Genomic DNA, 15,291 nt, shown 5'->3' on the forward strand with positions numbered 1-15,291 from the left:
TGAGCCTGTATCACAAAGAGCTCAACAGTAAACTGGCACATTTGACATTTGCCATGTTTATGACACTGGAGTTGTCAAAAGAAATAGAAGGTATCTTAAATTAATGATTTTATTCACATATTTTAGTCTTCCAGGAAGATTTCATTCTAAAACTTCAAAAAAAGCTCAGAAAACTGCCGACTTACGATGAACTGGGCAAAAAACTTGAAAAATTGTTCTGAAACTAAAATTAATAAATCACAATAATGAAAAGCAAAGAAGGTAACTTCACTTATGGCTTGATTGTTTTGTTTTTAACTAACAAGACACAATAAAGCACCAAAGATTGGGACCTTGGACTAAAAAGCAAATTTTAAGTCACTATATACTGAATCAAAACTAATGACCAAGTCAAGGTAAAACTAATATATGAACTTTTCATAATTGTGTCTAAAGTTTTTTAAGTTAAGAAAATGGACATCATATGTATGGTGTAAGTATGGTACATACATAAAAAATGATGCATATTAGATTTTGTTCTTTTTCTTTTTGGTAATGTACAAATACACATGTGTGTGTGTGTGTGTCTGTATATATATATATATATATATATATATAAACACACACATACATGTGTATTTGTACATATATACTGACCATTACATCTATTTAATTGTATCGTTTGTTGGCTTTTCTCTATGATTATTGACTGTATGTTATATATAACTGTATTTTCTAACTGACCCCAGTAAAGCTGTACTGAATAATCGGCCATACTCATAATCGGGCCGATTATTGGAACAATTGGCATAATCGGTATCGGCAGAAATAATGTGCCGATGTAAACAAATTTGCAAAATATAAATTTAATCTTAACAATCATCTTGACATGGCTTGAATTTTAAATCAGAATTAAATAGTGGAAATTAAGGAATAAACATTTGATTTGGGGGTTAATTGAAAGACAGTATATTCTTAAAAGTAAATACTTTTTAACACGCTTGCTGTAAACTACCGCTGATTGTCTGCTAACAACAAATTATCAATACCATGCATGCACTCATTCCAATCACAGCAGCCAACCAGCCAATGAGGCCTCATGTGGCTGTTGAACTTCCAGCATACACATTACGAAGATGGTCCTGGCTTTTAAAATGTTGTCACCAAAAATATCAATAATTTCTCAATATTTTGTTGCCAATTTTCAAAAAATGTTGCTAGAATAAGTAGTGAATATTTTTCCAAGACTATTAATGCAATAGGCAATGAAAATTGAGAAAGATGGGATAGTTATTACTTTATTGACAACAAGCAATACAGCCTTAATATTACAAAATAAATCATTACATGACTGTTTTGCACTACTTCCATTTTCTTTGCATTGCGCATCACCATTAGTTCATAGGTCTAACTGTTGTCACCTGAAATAAATGCATTATCTTTTTTTTAATAGAAACATCAGGTATTAAGCAAATCTATATTATGTATATTATTTTCCAAATAATAGTTTTGTAAGAAACTTTATTTAGATAATGACATTTTAATACTAAAACCCTATGACTGTACTTTGCAATGTATGATAAGTGACGTATAATGCAACCGTCAATTTCACGCATTCAGGAATTAAATGCTCCCCCCCCATATGGCTAGCTTCACAAAGTACATCTCTGTCAACCAAGAGTTCAGAAATTTATTTTTGCCGCACTTTACATGCTTTGCTTGTTAGTGAATTGCTTCCTAAATCCCAGGAATGATCACTGAATGCTGTAGATTTTTTCTCAACAAGAAAATTATGATCTCCATTCCCACCAATGAAACTTACACGAGTCAACTTAACCTGGCATTACTGTACAGGGGCCCTGAGTGGTCTAAAGCGCTCTTCGTTATGGATCACTGCCATCTCACCTCTGTCTGCATGGGTTCGAGTCTAGGATCAGCCAATGTGGCTTTGTGAGAAAGCTTGCCAGTTGCTTCTCGTGGGTCGGTGGTTGTTTCCGGGTTCTTCCTCCACCATTAATACTGGCCGCCATGCATAGCCTATTGTGTGCTGAAAAATGGTGTTAAACCCCACAACAACAACATTACTGTACCGTATATATAAGTACTGATTACCATCATTAAATTAAAAGAAGGAATGAAGAAACATATCACAAAGCATATGTGCCCCCAAAAAACTAATTCGGAATAAATATGGTGTTTAGTAAAGAGTTTTATTTGCATATATGAGTTAACAATAAGAAATAAGGTGGGATATAAAATGTGGGAAATAGTTATCACATGTATGGTAGCATGAGACCACATTTGAACTGTTAACATAAATCCGCACCCATTTTAGGCATTGTTAGTTATAACAAAAATAGGGCATGGTTTACTTGTCAATCAAATCGTAGTGCTTTCACTAACTGTAGAACAGGCGGTTTCTTGAAATAATCAGTCTCATAATTGGTATCGGCAATTTTAATAATCGGCTATACACAGTTTCTGCATAATTGGCAAAAAGTGACATTGGTACAGCTTTAGACCCCAGTCCAAAATCAAGTTAATGGTTTACTCGACTAATTGCATTGATTTTATAAACAGCAAAATGCACAGCTAATATTTCTCTATGATTATAAATTGAATATTAAGATCATTATTATTGGAGGTAAACATGTTTCTTTTAATCTGAGCCTGGGACATTAGTTTCCTAAAGCTGCTGACAACTTTGAAAAAAAGAAATGGACTTATATCCAGGCTGTATTATTGTATCTTAACTTTCAATATCAATGTTGTTGACTTTAACAAAATACCCATTCCTACCTTAACATCAGATGTGGAATCAGTCTTATTGTTGCGTTCAGTTTTTAATTTGGGTGGATTTCTTTATTTAAATTATTCACTGGAATTACAAAGTGCTCACTAACAATTCTTGGACTAAATCATTCATTTGAAATTATGTGAATTCAGTCAAGGACATTTTGGAATGCATTACTGTGATACATCAAAAGATTGGTAACACATCACCACATTCCAGGCCTTCTGCACATCAGCACATGCAAGACTATATGCTCATCACCACATTCAATATTGGAATTTGGAACACCACTGGAATTCAACTGGAACTTCATACTTATAGGACTATTTGGGATTTAGTGCACAATACTGATAGAGCTTTTTAAATTTTCACATTGTATTCAAGGGAAATAAATTATCTGGCATCATCAATTTAAATAATAAGCCATTAGTACATGAAAATATATCTGTGTATTATTGTGCCTAACAATCAACCTATCTTTTATACAGCTAACATCTGGCAATCCATTAACATTATACTATAGAAGTCAAGGAATCTAATGAGATATATGGTTACAATGGATGTTTAGGAATCTAATGGGCTCTATGGTTACCTTGGGAGCCTAGGAATCTAATGGGATATACAATTAATATAGAAGTGCAGAAAGTCTAATAGGATATACAGTTACTATGTAAGTCAAGGTATCTAATGGGATATACAGTGCTATTCTCTTCCATTACAAATATCTATATAAAAAAAAATATTGCTTATTAGATATTTTACTCTTACCATACATGTATGTTTCATATCTTGATACATACATCTATACAAAACAAGAGCCTATGATTGGACTAGTGCTCTACTGGACAAACAGAATTTCCAGGAATCCAAGATAAGAACATTATCTGATATCCTTTTCTTCTTTAAAACTGCTGAACATGGATATTATTTCTGATGTTTTTGACACACTGTGCCATAAAACACCAAATGATATTCAACAATAAAAAAAAATATATTTTTTTGCTTGCCAGAGTTAACAAGTTTACAAGATGTCTGAAAGTGCAATTCAAAATTCTTTGTCATGGTTTTGACCTCAAACATGATATAATGGATAGAAATTGTATAATAATAATAATAATAATAATAATAATAATAAAAATAATAATAATAATGACTTTATTTAAAGAGGGCGACACAATTATTTGCATGGAAGTAATCCTCATTGTGGCCCTCCATTATATGCAAATTTACATTCAGCATTGATTATAAGCTATATTTAAAGATGGACATAATAAACAACAAATTTAAATGAACATACTCCAACTTGGTACATTGTGTATATACAGTACATAAGTAGTGAAACAACAAAATGGAAGGTTAGTGAAGTAATACTTTAAGTTGTAATGTATTTTGACAAATCCAACAGGTTCCACTTTTCATCCAGTGAATTAGATTATAATTAAATGCATTTATATTCGTATTTTCTCTAATTTCCTTTGGGATTCTGTTCTAAATTACTGATCCTGAATACTGAGAACTTTTCTTCTTTCTTGGATTTCTTTGGGCTTTGAGATAGGAAAGGTGGTTGGCTGAAACTGATCTTAAATTGAAAGTGTTACCTTGTTTTCTAGCATAAAATAGTTCATTAAAATATAATGGAGCCATATTGTTTGAAACTGTGAATAAGCCTAGCCTTTCACAAAATACTTATTCTCCTACTGTTAAAATTTTAATCTCATTCATTGCATATGGGATGACTTCTGGACCTTCATCAGAGAAATGACTTCTGGACCTTATCACAAGGCCTTCATCTGAGAAATGACTTCTGGACCTCATCGCAAGGCCTTCATCAGAGGAATGACTTATGGACCTCACTGCAAGGCCTTCATCAGAGATATTACTTCTGGACCTTATCACATGGCCTTCATCAGAGGAATGACTTCTGGACCTTATCACATGGCCTTCATCAGAGGAATGACTTCTGGACCTCATTGCAAGGCCTTCATCAGAGGAATGACTTCTGGACCTTATCACAAGGCCTTCATCAGAGGAATGACTTCTGGACCATATCACAAGGCCTTCATCAGAGGAATGACTTCTGGACATTATCACAAGGCCTTCATCAGAGGAATGACTTCTGGACCTCATCACAAGGCCTTCATCAGAGGAATGACTTCTGGACCTCATCGCAAGGCCTTCATCAGAAGAACGACTTCTGGACCATATCACAAGGCCTTCATCAGATGAATGACTTCTGGACCTTATCACAAGGATTTCATCAAAAATATTACTTCTGGACCTTATCACAAGGCCTTCATCAGAGGAATGACTTCTGGACCTTATCACAAGGCCTTCATCAGAGGAATGACTTCTGGACCTCATCACAAGGCCTTCATCAGAGGAATGACTTCTGGACCTCATCGCAAGGCCTTCATCAGAGGAATGACTTCTGGACTTTATCACAAGGCCTTCATCAGAGGAATGACTTCTAGACCTCATCGCAAGGCCTTCATCAGAGGAATGACTTCTGGACCATATCGCAAGGCCTTCATCAGATGAATGACTTCTGGACCTTATCACAAGGATTTCATCAGAGATATTACTTCTGGACCTTATCACAAGGCCTTCATCAGAGGAATGACTTTCTGGACCTTATCACAAGGCCTTCATCACAGGAATGACTTCTGGACCTTATCACAAGGCCTTCATCAGAGAAATGACTTCTGGACTGGAATTAAATGATCAACTAAATGTTGACCACATGACAAAACCCTTCCGCACAATGACAGAAGTTCCAACAGAGAATCCCTGACAGAATCTTGTCAACATTGCATAGAATCAGGGCATACTGTTTCTTAGAATAACATCAGACTAATCGGTAAAGAGGACAACACCCTGGGAAGGAAAATTTGAGAAGCTAGTGAAATCATGGAGGGGAAGCCAGTGCTGAACCATGATTCTGGATTGGAACTTCTGCTGTTGTACAGAAGGGTCATTCACTGCATTACAATGAATACTCCAACAAGAAGAAGGCCAGGGCTTGCATATCAAGCCCATGAACTAAGCATTGTTGTACAGTGTGTGACTTGAGTAGGTCAAAGGTTAAGTGAGCATGTTGCCAAATGAAACATCTTAGCTTTATAATGATTCATGCAATGTATGAACAGAATGCATCAAGGGCTTTAAGAAATGGAAGCATATTAAAACTTTTTATCAAAAGGTTATGGCAATTTTTTTATAGCTTTGTCCTTGATCCTGAGATAAAAGGGGATAAAATAAATATTACAATCATAATGATCCATTCCATGTATGAAGAAAATCCATCAAGGGGCTTAGAAACTATAAGTGAAAAAACTGTAACTCAAACCCTAATGCAAAGCTTCTATATCTATGACCTTGGTTTAAGCTCTAAGGGGAAAAACTGCATGTCACCAAATGAAATATCTAGTTTCACAATGATTTATTTTATTCCAAGTACAGTATGACGAAAGTTCATGGCTTTACAGTCAAATAGGCAAGACTGCATGTCACCAAATGAAATATATTAGTTTCATAATGATTTATTCCAAGTACAGCATGAAGAAAGTTCATGGCTTTACAGTCAAATGGGGAAGACTGCATGTCACCAAGAAATATATTAGTTTCCCAGTGATTTATTCCAAGTACAGCATGAAGAAAGTTCATGGCTTTACAGTCAAATGGGCAAGACTGCATGTCACCAAATGAAATATATTAGTTTCATAATGATTTATTCCAAGTACAGTATGAAGAAAGTTCATGGCTTTACAGTCAAAGTGGCAAGACTGCATGTCACCAAATAAAATATATTAGTTTCACAATGATTTATTCCAAGTACAGTATGAAGAAAGTTCATGGCTTTACAGTCAAAGTGGCAAGACTGCATGTCACTAAATAAAATATATTAGTTTCACAATGATTTATTCCAAGTATAGTATGAAGAAAGTTCATGTAGGTATTTTGAAAATATAAGCAAATAAAAACAGGTAATCAAAACAGTAGTACATATTTCTTATATGATTATTTTCTGAAGAGTAAATGCCAAGATTTTTTCCCTCTAATATATGTGCCACCAAAATTGTAGGAGCAAAGTTCATATGCACATCATCTTGTGATGCCCGTAATATTTACCAGTTTCAAGATATGGTGATCCATCGAAAAATGCAGGACTAGTTGCACTAATAAGATTGTGTCACACAATGCTACCATACAAAAAGGCCAATAACTACACAGACAGTTACAATACAATCAGACCAATGACTACACACAATACTACAATACAAAATGGCCAATAACTACACACGCTGCTACAATACAAAATTACCAACAACTACAAAAGTTGCTACAGTACTGCCATAATGCAAAATTTTGCCCACAGTATAAATTTCATAGTACATTCTTTCATAGTGCATCCTGCTGGGGTCAGTGGGCAGTAAATATCAGGTTTGATGTATTAGCTAGGCGCATGAACTGAGTCTACTTTGGGGCTCATTCCACACGTGACTGCACAGTGAGAAAAAAAGCATAGTCTGCAATTAAGATTTGCTGACCCAGAGAGGCTAAAGAGAAAGAGAGAGAGGGAAAGATACTGGGAATATGTTAACTGAAAACAAGCAGTGATTTGGGAAGGACTGGAAGCACCAGGTGATGCTGGCAACCTGAGTTCAATATGTCACTCAATCACATGATGAAATTAGTTCTATCAATAATAGAATGGATAAATGAATTTCATACAATCATGTAACCCTATTTCTGAAAGAAAGCAAATCATGCAAGTGTCATTTTTGCTTATGTAATTCATTATTTTGTTGTATTTTAAATACAAGGGCTCACGTTATTCTATTCTATATCTCTGCTTAGAACTCTGGTATTCCATCCCTTAATTTCATCTTTTAAGTTATTAATTACTCGATCTGGGGAATAACACAGTGGTCAGATAATCTCCAAGATAACAATAACTAAAAATCTTAAGGAGTGGGGAAGATCACACATCATCCACCAACACCCATCACAAATACAAAAGGGCCAATAACTACACACATTGCTACAATACAAAAAGATTCTGCTGCATTTATGTGACATGTGATGACACATGCTACTTCAGATTCCCAACATCAACATGTGGTGGTATTTGGATGTCTCAAGAGGCCAACAACAAAAAGATTAAGCACAGAAATGGAAACAAGAACTATTCAAAAGGAATACAACACTATCAAAGGAAAATGATAGTTGGGTTGCAGAATATCGCTTGGAATATGGGAACAGGATGCAAGCTAAGACCACAAAATTGTTGATGCTGTTCATTCAGCTCAGTATCACAATGATATTGTAGACTGTTGTAGCTCAGTGAATTTTTCACATGAACCTCTCATAATGTAGCATATAGCTAAAGCTACCAAATTCATTATGCACACAATGATTTAAATACCATTTGTATCAACATAAAGAGCAAAACCATTCATTCGATATATCCTGAAAAAGAGTGGCCTGTATACATGTAATCAGCCATGTTGGCTTTGGAGTTATGGAAGAGTTTTATACAGAACTAGGCAGTTATTGGAGTCATCAAGTGAAATGGGTAAACAAATACAGACTACTCATTCAAAAAATGATATCATAAACACGCATGAAGTAAAAATGGAAATTACTTTAAAGAAGACTTGATGAAGATGTTTGAATTAGATAAATTAGGTTGATAGAAGGTAAATGTTAAACCATTTTCCACAATTTGGAAGAAGATAAAACCAAATACATGTCATTTTTTGGTGAAATTAATATTAATATGGAAAACTGTCGTAATGAACAACAAAAAGCTAATCTTATAGCACTTCTATTTAACAAACATAATCATAAATTTTTCTTGATGCCAGTTCCTTCTTTCTCTAATTCCACATTGTAACACTTGCATCTACTTTATTGTAAGACTTATTGTTGGTGATTGATTTTATTTTAAAGATATGAAAATTGACTAAAAATATCTTATAACTAAATTTGAAAATTACAGTTTATTAAAATTTCATTTGAGATTAATGTATAGATGTACAAGAACAATGTAATATGTATGCACTATTGGTTTTAAGACATAATTTCAAAATGAGAATGACTCAATATGCTATTTCATGCAAAAATGTTAGGCAGTCAATTGATAAAACAGTACAGAAAGGCTTAAGAAACACCTGCAACATATGAAAATTCAATTTAATTCTAAGGAAGAATGCTCAACAAACATTTCTATATAACCATATGAAGGAAATAAGCAAATTTCAGCTTGAAAAATAGCAAGAAGTCAGAAATTTTTAAAATTAGTGATCAAAGAGGATAGTGAATGTGTTGGAATGCTCCAAGTCAATATTATTTCAAAAGATATTATAATGATGGGGTTTTTTTTTTTAATTCTGCACATGGGTAAACAAACACAGACTCATCATTCGAAAAATATCACAAACATGCATGAAGTAAAAATGGAAATTACTTTAAAGAAAACTTAATGAAGATGTTTGAATTGGATAAATTAGGGGAATAGGAGCTAAATTTTAAACCATTTTCCACAATTTGGAAGAAGATAAAACCAAATGGTTTATTTTATGCAGAAAACATTCTATTTTCATATATTCTATAATTCTTCAAAAGATCATGCCCTATTGCTAGCATGAAAATACAAGTTCTAAAGTTTAGGTACTTGCCAAAAAACATGAATGACCACTCTTGTTGAATATACGTGCATTATGATACAAAGACATGAGTGCATGTGCTCTCATAGTGCATGTATGAAAAGTAATCTATATTGGTTATAATAATAGTCTTCGTTTTATTTTAAACCTTCCACAAAGGAACAGTGCCTCTAACATGTTTGGAAACTATAACGTTTTCACTTCTGAGGAAGTAATGAGAAAGGATGTTTTCCATGATCACAAATACCCGCCATGTCGGCCAATTCTACGCATCGGGTAATTCTGCGCAATGATATGTCATTTCTGTAAACATTGGATCACATGCTATTTTGGGTCAAAAATCCATTTTGTATCCAGAAAGAACATTCGTATATTAATTAAGAAAAGTTATATTCATGAAGTGTACAAAAATATCCCACATTTAGACTCAAAATGCACATAAAAATGTGATTTCTAAATCACATTACATCCTATTCATTGTTGTTTCTCTTCCACGTAATAGCTTATTTTTCATAAAATGTTGAACTTTACTAACTGTTTTACAAGATTAGTTTAGTTTGCTTAATACCTCTTGCCATTTATTGGCATTTTTATGTTGAATTTTGTAAAACTAGCTATAAACCTGACCTAATTACTCGAATGAACTGCTGACAGAAACAGTCCAAAGTAATATATTTCATTTCTGTAGCCCAAATGGATAAACATGACATCTTTTCAAAGCTATGTGCAGAATAGGCTGACATATCGCGAGTCAGGAAAACAGTGGGGTGGTATCCTCTGTGTCCAAAATTAATATTATTTTGAACAGAATATTCTGGTGACCATTGCATCTTTTCAAATGGTAAGCATTGCTGTATTTTATTTTTGTAAATCGCTCGAATTCCGTATGTGTTTTCCTTCAATATTGGAAACGAAAACCTTAGGTGCACAGAAATGCCCGACAGCAGTGTATATCTAATAGTAAAATTTTTATATTGAAATGTCTTTGGAACTGACATTCTTTTAAATTCTCGTATTTTCGAATACCATTGCTGTAGACGTGTCTGTATATTTCTGTACACAAGATATATATGATCTTTTCTGTTTAAAATAATGTATTCTTATATTTTAATTTGGGTGTATGGACTATGTAGTCGGAAATAAAGAATTCTTATGAATTCTTATCTCATAGCTTTAGAGATGTTGTTTCAATATAGTTTAAAACATCTTTTGGGCATTGTCACATTTTTTTGCTCAAGTATTTTGTTCTAATGACAGTTTATTGAACTATATTTCTCCATTGTCAATTACGCAGATGCAATCTAAGAATTCGAGCAAATAAGAATTCATTACAATATTACAATGTATATTCGTTTCTGCTGTGCTCATCTGAAGTCTAGTCCGAGTTTCCTCTGACCCTTGCCACCCCATTTTTTATATTTTGTTTTATTTTATGCTGACATAAAACACCAGATATCAAAAATGGGGTGGCAAGGGTCAGAGGAAACTCGGACTAATCTGAAGTCATGACCATAATAATGACAGTGTAACGAACGCCGTTGTTCATGGAAAGCACCATAATACGAGAGGAACTCTTGCCACAAAAATAACAATTGTGAACAACATAAAGAAAAAACCGCTAAAATGGTGTTTGAAAAAAGAAAATGTTTGTGTCTCAATTATTATAAAAGTAACCTACGATTCATTAGATAGCGAAATAAACTCCTGGAATATAAATGGTTTAAAACCGGCTGTCTATATAATGTTATTGTTTACGTTGGGCGACAAATTGGAATAAACCAAATTCTCGAGAACTTTCCCGCAACAACTTTGAATTCCAATATATTGCGCGCTTTCTCGAGAAACTGCATGATGAGGGTTGATGCCATTTTTAAGTGAAAACATGTAGATACACTTTATCAGTAGGTTTCTTTAAAGATAACAACAGTGTACATGTATAATGTATGCATAACTCATCAAAATTGATGGCTAATATAATATTTCATATTAAATTTTGTCAGATATGGTGTAAGGGAAATGACTCAAAATACATGTATGTTTCTTTCCTCGATTCTCTATTTCATCTATTAAAATTGGTTATGGAAAAGTGCATTCAATTCCTGCAGTTAGATCATCCAAAACTAAATTATTAATAAAATGGAAACATAAAATTCAAGCTTTCAAATGTAGCAGAAATTTTGAGATTGATTTTAGTCTGTGGAATGTAGCCTTCCACAGACATACCAGTATGATACCATGCTGTTCAACATTCCTGCAAAAAGACCCAACTTTTTAAGAAAAGTGTGGGTTTGTATGAAAGGAATAGGCACTATGTTACCATTGTGGTTGCCACTCCAAATGATTGCCTTTATTTAAGGTATATGACTGCCTTTATTTAAGGTACTTCACAAAATGGTTGCCTTTATTTAAGGTAATTCACAAAATGATTGCCTTTATTATAGAAATTCACAAAGAAATCCATAGAATCAGCTGGAAGTCAGTCAGTAGCCAGTCAATGCATTTCCACAAATGGCAATGGGAAATGCTGACTAAAGAAATTTCTCTTATCTCATGGTATTCATGATACTTCTACAAAAGGGAATGCAAAGGAACTTTTCTTTATAAACTCATATGTATGAAGAAACTGTTGCATGACAATAAGAGTGGGTGTGTGTGATTTAGATTTTTAACGAAGCTTTAACAATTTTCCAGTCATATCACTATGATGTCTGCATTGTGGAAGTTTAACGTGATGTCTAGCACTGTGGCATCATGCTGCAGACACGTAGCTTGATGTCCCACCCAGTCACATTATCCTGACACCAGGCCGACCAGTCCTAACACTATCCTCTTAATGCTGAACACCTAGCTAGGCAGCTGTAAGTACCATTTTTAGAAGTCTTTGATATGACTCAGCCAGGGAAGAAGAATGAGAAGGAAGACCGAATACATTACCTAAACATTTCTAAAAGCCAGCACATCCTTATTCATGGGTGGGCAAAATACAGCTAGTGGGCCATATCCAGCCTGTGTCCTGGTTTTATCCGTTAATTTAATCGTTAATTTAATACATCATAGGGTGTGGCTTTAAAAATCACTTATTCACCCTGCATCCTAGAGGAAGTTGCCCATGCCAGTTCTGTATGATACAAACTGGTCTACAGCAGTTCAACAGGTAGCACCTTTGTTGAGCCCTATAGTTTCTCTGTCTGATTTATGGCATGCTAATTCCTATAACTAGATGGTTGTTGTTTTTATACCAGATTCATTAATTAAGACATATGTGTCAAATATGTAATATTTGGCCAAAATCATCCACATGTGGCACATTGATTTTAAATACTTTTTGTCAAATATATGCCAGTCTCTGAGCTGACTCTGTTAATATTAAACCCTCTAAATGAAATAACCGTCTTTATCAAATTTAAGCCCACTTCAGCAGTCAATATGTACTATTTTCTGAAGCTTTCTTACAAATAGATTTGATAATTAGAAGTCTGTATATATTTGCCTCACAATGTTGGATCAATATCCATTTATATTACTAAATCATACTTGTATTGTTTATAAAAGACACTGACACATTTCTATGGATACAGCATGAGGCTCCCTATAGTCATCATTAATGTTGTCATGAATAATTCGCATTGTTGATTCAGATTTTGGCTGTATAATTAACACTTGTCCAAAGGAATTTTATGAGATATGCCAATGTGTATGAGAATTTCAATGAGTTGTTTCGACTGTTGCTTTCATATTTGCGCTTTACTGTGGTTAATTCTTTTTTGGGAACAAATTAATGAATTGTTTTAACCGTGAGTGGTATTAAAGTCATAACATCACTTATTTAACTTCATACGAGTGATATGAGACAAATCCCATTGTTGTATATGTAATAATTAGGTCAAAGGTAAATGTACTTAGCCAAAGGTAAATGCACTTAGCATGCACCTCTCCTATTTCAAAAAGTAGATTTCATCTAAAATAAATGACAATCCTGAGGTAAATTCCTTACAAACACCACAACCTGGATCACCACAACCTGGATACTTGTATGCCTATATTCTTTGTATCTTTACAATACATATGAGTTTTGTTAGGAAGTTGTCTATTCTATGGAAATATATAGTCTTCAGATATAGAGGTATGTAAAAATTAAAATATATAAATGTATTCTTTCCTGCTATCCATTCTATGTGATAGAATTGTTTTATACATTGGATGTTTAAGAATTGTTCTAAATTTTGAAGTCTGACATTTTTTTGACTTAACAGACAAGATAAAATTCAATTCCATGTTGCTTGCATTAAATGGAGAGTATTGTTTAAATCCAGTGCAACTATCCTTGCCACTTTTATGTACAAACATAGTTAATATAGTAATGGTCTGATACAGTTGTTCTTACAAAATAATTTAACATATGTAATGAAATCCATTCATGTGTAACATGTATCATTATATTCATACTTAACAGTGTCTCTGTATTATACAGGTTAGTCATTGTAAGTTTAACTGTTCATGGGGATTTGTTGAGCTCTTGGGGTTTTGTGTAACCTGAATGCTGTGGTCGATGGTGATGTTGGTTCAACAAGGGATAATTCAGGTAGGTGCATAAACATCTTGCTAACATCAGATATTGGTCCCTTTGTTCATCATATATAAATATTAATTTAATTTTGTTGCCTTCTTAGAAGAATAGCAACCATTAGAAGAATATACCATAGCAATAACACTACAATTTTGAAGAACAGACAGTGGAGGAAATGTGCACTATGTGACCATAGAAATATTTAGCCTTATGAGAAAATTCCCAAAGAAAAATGTTGACAATTTATATAATCCTTACTTTTTGGGGACTGGAATACTTGTTCAACAACACAAACAATCCAATCCAATGCATGCCACAACAATGTCCAACAGAAACAATCCAATCCAAAAGCATGCCACAACAATATCCAATACAAACAATCCAATCCAATCCAATGCATGCCATAACACTGTCCAACACAAACAATCCAATTCAATGCATGCCACAACAATGTCCAACACAAACAATCCAATCCAATGCATGCCACAACAATGTCCATTGCAAACAACATGTATTTACAATGGAATAGACACCAGCAACATTAATATTCCTTCCTGATCATAAAAAAAGAAACAAAATACAACACAAGCGATCCAAGCCAAAAATTGCACAGCAGTATAAATTGCTGACCATATGTGCTCACTTTGCAACAGTGCAGGCACCGTGTACATGTATGTGCTGTTCTTACCTTGGATAGGAATGAACAGGAAACATTACAATCACTCAAATCTAATTGTTTTGCAACTACATCTTAACTATAATGAACATTGCTGTAGAATGCTTTATATTGGATAACTCATCTTGTTTCCTGTTTGTTCTGTTCAATTGTTATGACAGTATATTCATGTAGATGGGTGTATATGATAGTGTGAATTTCTTCTCTGCAAGTTATATTGCTGTGGAATGCTTCAGTTTGGATTAGTCTTGTTGTTTCATGTTTGTTAGTTTGATGTGCTTCTAAGTATGGAGGGCATATGCATATAGATTGGGCCCCATTTACAAGAATATCTCCCCACCCCATGGAACAGAGCAACCTGAAATGAGACAAGCTATCCAATCTGAAGGATTCCACAACAATATCCATTGATGGGAGGATGTACCCATGAGTGCAAAACAGGGAACCTCTACATGAATATGACTTGCTGACCAAGGAATGGAATATATATCAAACAGTGTATGCAATCTGATCTGAACCATTCCACAACAATGTCCTTTGAAGAGGTGCAGATTACCAAATAAACTCCATATACAGAAGCATGCCTTCATCACCTGGGAATGGAACA

The 15,291-nt window shown here is 33.9% G+C and overlaps 1 protein-coding gene across 4 annotated transcripts in view; it reads right to left on the reverse strand.

Moving 5' to 3' along the window:
* LOC149774593 (putative complexin-1) overlaps positions 1 to 11,220 on the reverse strand; it is a 294,867-nt gene extending 283,647 nt beyond the window's left edge. For all 4 annotated transcript variants that reach the window (XM_089945117.1, XM_089945116.1, XM_089945114.1 and 1 more), the window contains exon 1: positions 11,120 to 11,220. The gene's annotated coding sequence lies outside the window, so the exon portion shown is untranslated. The remainder of the gene's footprint in view (positions 1 to 11,119) is intronic.
* Positions 11,221 to 15,291: the final 4,071 nt, after the last annotated feature.

This window comes from Sinohyriopsis cumingii, unplaced genomic scaffold (genome assembly GCF_028554795.1).
Source record: "Sinohyriopsis cumingii isolate HCF-2022 unplaced genomic scaffold, ASM2855479v2 utg000198l, whole genome shotgun sequence".
NCBI classification, from domain to species: Eukaryota; Metazoa; Mollusca; class Bivalvia; order Unionida; family Unionidae; genus Sinohyriopsis; species Sinohyriopsis cumingii.